Source organism: Spermophilus citellus, assembly GCF_964194105.1.
Source record: "Spermophilus citellus genome assembly, chromosome: 8".
NCBI lineage: Eukaryota > Metazoa > Chordata > Mammalia > Rodentia > Sciuridae > Spermophilus > Spermophilus citellus.
In genome coordinates this window covers 151,128,760-151,134,332 of record NC_138189.1, presented here as the reverse complement: position 1 = coordinate 151,134,332, position 5,573 = coordinate 151,128,760, and the positions used below count along the sequence as shown (strand labels likewise).

General features: G+C 48.8%; 1 pseudogene across 1 annotated transcript; it reads right to left on the bottom strand.

Moving 5' to 3' along the window:
- Window positions 1-238: 238 nt before the first annotated feature.
- LOC308654739 (myeloid leukemia factor 2-like) lies at window positions 239-4,994 on the bottom strand (annotated as a pseudogene). Its single transcript has 2 exons — window positions 4,807-4,994; window positions 239-901 (listed from the first exon to the last, which is right to left on the bottom strand). The product of its transcript is annotated as a myeloid leukemia factor 2-like (transcript).
- Window positions 4,995-5,573: the final 579 nt, after the last annotated feature.

Sequence of the window (5,573 nt, the reverse complement as noted above, 5' to 3'; positions counted from 1 at the left end):
TAATAGGACAAGTGGAGTCATGGTGGTAGGGGGATTAAAGACAGAAAATGTAGGTATGGGGGGCATGCAAGGTTCTCCCTGAGACCCTAGGGAGAGGTGGGGTCAGCTTGCCCGTTAACTTAACATTAAATTGGGGGTGGGAGTTGGACAAAGGTTTTTCGGGGATGATTTCTCACTCTCGGCCTATACATGAAAGGCTGAGGACCCAGAACCTTCACTGGTCACAGCGGCAGGACTGTCATGAGGGGGAGTCCTCGGGTCCCTGAATGGCCAGGCCGGGAGGCCCCTCAACCCTTTGAGCCCCACTCAGATGCCTTATGCCTTCAAAATTCCAGGGGGTGCTGCAGCCGGAATCTGGATGTCTCTCTTCTCCACTCATCGTCAAATGCTGCTGCCTCACTTTCATCCAGGTTGATATAGTCCTGCTGTTGCTCTGGTCTCCTGTGCGTGACTTTGGGAATGCTGGGGGATGTGAGCCCTGTCTTGGATGTGATGCCCAGTGGACATCTGCTCTAGTCCACTGTCTGAGTGGCGACCGTCCTCGTGTCTCCCAGATCCCATCTGGTACTGAGCGTATCCCTGGTGTCTCCTGACAGACCTTGGGGGCACCGACACCAGCATTGGAGTAGGAGATGACGGTAGAGGATGGAGAGGTCTGGCAACTGCCCCCAGCTGTCATATGCTCCATATTCCCAATCATGTCACTCATCATCCCAAACATGTCCAGGAAGCCACCGACATTCCCAGCATCCCGAAGGGGGAGACATCCCTAGGCTGCGTCCTGCGGCTGGCAGGCCAGGTCCCTGGCCTGTTGCCATCTGTGAGGCTAAGAAAGGGGCTATAGCCAAAGCCACCTGACTACATGCGGCTCAGATGCTGATGGTGAATAGCAATGGGGTCCCTGTAGTGGAGTGGGATGAGATCTCTAAAGCATTCGGGGGAGGGAATTCTCCCATCAGGAACATGGGATCCTATCTCGGCTTCAGGGGGGCTCTGCCTGGTCTCCGACTCGGGCTCAGTGGCCCATCCGGCCAGTTTCACTTCTTACTGGGCTGCAGGATCAGAGTCGTGGCCCAGTTCACGGGTTGGTCTGGGCTTGAGCTCCACGGCCTCCCGTGCCACTGCCTCAGCTGCCACCTCTGTACCCCCCACCCTCGGCCCACGGAGCCACAAAATGATCTTGACTTCCTAAGAGCAGCTTTTCTAAAGAAGTGCACACAAGAAATCTAAATTGGGGGTAAGGATAAGAATTGGAGGACAGATGTTGATTATTCCCTCCAGGTTTGAGATTGAGGTACAATTGTTAAGTGCAAATTACATATTTAAGGCATTTGATATGGTGACTTCATACATAACACACCACATGCAATGATTATAAATTGATTGATGCAATTTTCATTAATGCAAGGATGCTTAATATCTCTTGGTGCATTTTAAGCAAATAACACAGTATTAACTATAGTCCCCATGCCATATGTTACCCATAATTTATTATTCCTCTTGCAAGTTTCTGCCCTTTGAAAAAAAAATATTCTCTATTGCCTTACCACTGTCTTTCAGTCCTAGGCAGCTAGCATTAGGCTGTGCTGTTGTGAATGCCAGTTTCTAAAATTTTGCATAAATGAGATCATACAACTACTTAAATCTGATAAATTTCATTTAATATAATGTTATGGTTTGGTTGTGAGGTGTCCCTCAAAAGCTCATGTGTGATGGAATGCAAGAAGGTTCAGAGGAGAAATGATTGGGTTCTGAGAGTCTTAAACCAATTAGTGAATTGATCCCCTGGTAGGGATTAACTGGTAACTGACGTTGTAGGGCGTGGCTTTGTGGGCAGATGTCTGTATCTGGCAGGTGGAGACCTCTCTGCTTCCGACTCACATTAACTGCTTCCCTTGGCCACTCTTCTGCCATGATGTGCCTCACCTCAAGCTCTGAGGAAGGGCACCAACCTTCTATGGATTAAGACCTCTGAAACCGTGAGCCCCTAAATAAACCTCTCCTCCTTTTCAGTTCTGATTGGGTCCTTTGGTCCCAGCAGTGAAGACCCTGACACATAATGTACTTCAGTTTCACCCAAGTTGTGGACAGCGGTAAGATTTCCTTATATGTGAATCTGTCCCATTGTACGTATGTACTGATATTCATCTACAACTCATGCTTAGGTTGTTTCTGTGTTGCTACTGCAAGGAAGGCTGCAATGAGCATGAGTGTGTGGATATTTCTTTGAGTTACTGGTTTCATTTTCTTTGGCTGTGTACCCAGAAGTGGGATTGCTAACTCGTACAGAAATTTTTAACTTCTTGAGGAACTTCTCTACTATTTTACCTAACGGATTTGCCAATTCACATTCCCACTAAGAATGGACAAGGGTTCTTTTTTCTGCATACGCTGTACTACTCAGTTTGGTGTTGCTTTAACCAAAACACCAGAAAAAAAAAAAAAACTTGAAGGCAGAAAACTTTACCTGGGGCTAATGGCTTCAGACCTTGGTGTAGAGATGACCCAGGCCACTGCCCTGGGCCCACAGGGCAGCAGCACGTGGTGGTACCAGGGTGCGGCAGAGGGAGGCTACCTAGGGCTTTGAGGCTGGGAAGCGAGAAAGGGAGAGGAAGGAGCCCTTCTGGGACTCAGCCCCAGGGACCTATCACCTCCAGCCACACTTGACCTGCCCACACTTACTACCAGGTCCATTCAACTAGGATGGGCTAACTACATCACAGCTCCCAGTCAGTCATCTTACCTCTGAACACTCTTGAATTAGAGATTTTGGAGGCAACCTCATATTTCAACCATAATACACACTATTTAATATTTATGGCTCATCTTTTTTGATAATAGCCATCCTATAAGTGTGAAGTGATAACCTCATTGTGGTTTTAATTTACATTTATTTGAAAATTAATGATATCGAACTCTTTTCATACACCTGGTACCTTTGTCTGACATGGAAAAATGTCTATTTGTTTTTTTTTTTTTCAGTTTCATGGGGTTTCTTTGCTGTTTATGTGCATTCCTAACATAGTTTGGAGATTAAAACTAGTTTGCAGATACATTTTCCCATGTGTTAGCTTTGCTCTTGGGAGGCGTTGTGCTCAGTGATGCAACGTGGAGTAGGGCAAACTTATTGTGGCTTTGGTGTAGTCCCCGGTCAGCTGAGACTGTTGCTGTGGGCCCAAGGTGAGGCAGCACACCATGGTGGAAAGGCCTTGTGGAGGGCAACTGCTTGCCTCATGGCAGCCAGAAATGGAGAGGGGGGGACCTCGGAGAAGATGCTCACCCTTCCAGGGAACACCCCCAGTAACCTACCTCTTCCAGCCACTGCCCACCTCCCCATAGTGCCCACCCAGTCAGCCCATTCAAACTAGGATGAACTGAGAAATCCCAGCTCTCCTAATCTCATTTCCCCTCTAAAAATTCTGCGTTAACAGGAGCCTTTAAAGGGACACCATCAGTTGCCTTTTCACTTTGATAGTTTTCTGTGGGGTACAGAAGGTTTTTAGTTTGACTTACTCTTACTTGTGCTTCCGTTGACTGATGTCACCCAAAACACTGTTGCCAAGACCAACCTCGAGGCCTGCTCGTCTTCCAGACGGTGCCTTACTATTTGGATTACTGTAGCTTTATCATGTACTTTGAAATCGGTGTGATGCTTTGGGTCTACTATGGTTCTGTTCATTTGTCTTGATCCCTGAGGGATTGCCTTTGTGACTTTTGAAGAATCCTTGCTGTTGACTTAAGGACTCAAGCTTTTGTTTGGAATGATTAATGTGATTTCAGCCTCACTAAAGTTAAGATTTGTTTGACAAAGATACAGGGCCTTTCCTATTTTGGAAAATGCTCTGTATGCACTTAAGAAGAATATGTATCCCCCTGCTGTTGGGTGGAACATTATCTGTCTGCTAGAGCTACTTAGTCTGAAGTGTAGCTCAAGTCTATTACCTGACTTTGGATGACCTGTCCGTTTTTAAAGGGCGTTGCACTACTCTATTGCACTACAGTTTTCTCTCCCTCCAGATACAACATTCACTCTGTAGTTAGTTGCTCCCGTGATGGGTGTATGTGCATCAGTAATTCTGTCCTTCCATTGGATTGACCTCTTCACATTACATAGTCCTTTTGTCTCTTGGGGCAGACTTGGAGTGAGTCTGTTTTGTCTGTGGCTGGGCTCCCAGGCTGCCTTAGGTACTGTTTGCAAGGAACTTCCCCTGAATGTGGCAGATCTCCTTTTTTCTAGGTGCTTTCAAGACTCTTGAGGATTTGGTTTTAGTGGTGGAAACTTTAAGGGGTGGGGCCTAGTGGGAGGCTTTCAGGTTACCTTGGAGGAGAGAGTGGGACTCCAGCTCCTTCCTTTCCTGCTTCCTGGCCATGAGGTGAAAGGCTTCCCTCTACCCTGTGCTGCTGCCGTGATGTGCGGTCATAGGCCCAAAGCAGTGGGCTGATTGTGGACTGAAAATTCTAAAACTGATTCAAAATCCCTTTTTTCTTAATGAATTGATGGTGTCAGTAATGTAAATAGTACTGGAAACATAACCAACACAACTGCCATTTGTGTACAGATGGTTGTGGATGCCTCTGGGTGCTATCGTTTTCTGCCTGTTCATTGATTTTAGAATAGTCTCGAGTTGGAGTCTCTCCATCTGAAAGAACCAACGGGCTTCCTGTCTTTACCAGCTGGTTTCAGTAGTGGGGGCTTTCTGTATGGATTGCGCACAGGGTGAGCTGGCCTCCCGGACTGCAGTCGGGTGGTGTTGGAACTGCCCATGGCTGCTCCTGGTCTGTAGTGGAGCCTGCTGAGTCTGTTACCAGGTTGCTTCCTGGGCAGGCGGGTCTGGCCTTGGACTAGAGTTCAGCAGGGCTGCAACTGAGGTAGGGGCTGTGTCGGGATCCAGGGCCCAGACGGAAGGCTGTAGGCTTGCTCCTGGGGCACAGATGGGCACCTCTTCTCTTACCCTCCGAGTAGGCAGTTGTGCCCCGACACTGTTAGGGTCCATACTGGATGGCAGGGCCACTTCAGGATCTGTAGTGGGCTAGAAGTGCTGAACCTGCCTGGGGCACAGTGGGGTGTCTTCCAGGGGGAGCAGAGGAGACTGATCTCCTGTCTGCACCTGAGAGAAGATGAGATGGAGTTAATGATCTTCTCAGTCTTCCTGTGGGACTGAGGATGGTGGGTCCACCTCTGGTGGTATGGACGGGTGGCTCCCAGCTGGACCCTGGGCAGAGAAGCCCGTTTCATTCAGCAGCCAAGAGTGGCAAGAGTGGAGTTGTAGACTGTCTATTCCAGGACCAAGACCTGGGTGCCTGTCGCCCACGTCATGGGGGTGGGGGTGGGACTCCTTCCCAGTCCTTTGGCAGATCGTTCTAACAGGACCAACATCGCCCAGGGCTGTGACCGAGTCCAGGGGTTCAAGGGCTTGGAGTCGTGGTCGGTCAGTGGGTCTGTCATGTGGGTGTGAGCTTTACCACTCAAAAGGGCTCCCATCCTGGGTGTCGCCCACGTCTGGCCACACGGCTCCCACAGAGGCTTTTTTGGCCCATGATTTGTTGCCAAATTCTTGCTGCTCTGGGGTGGT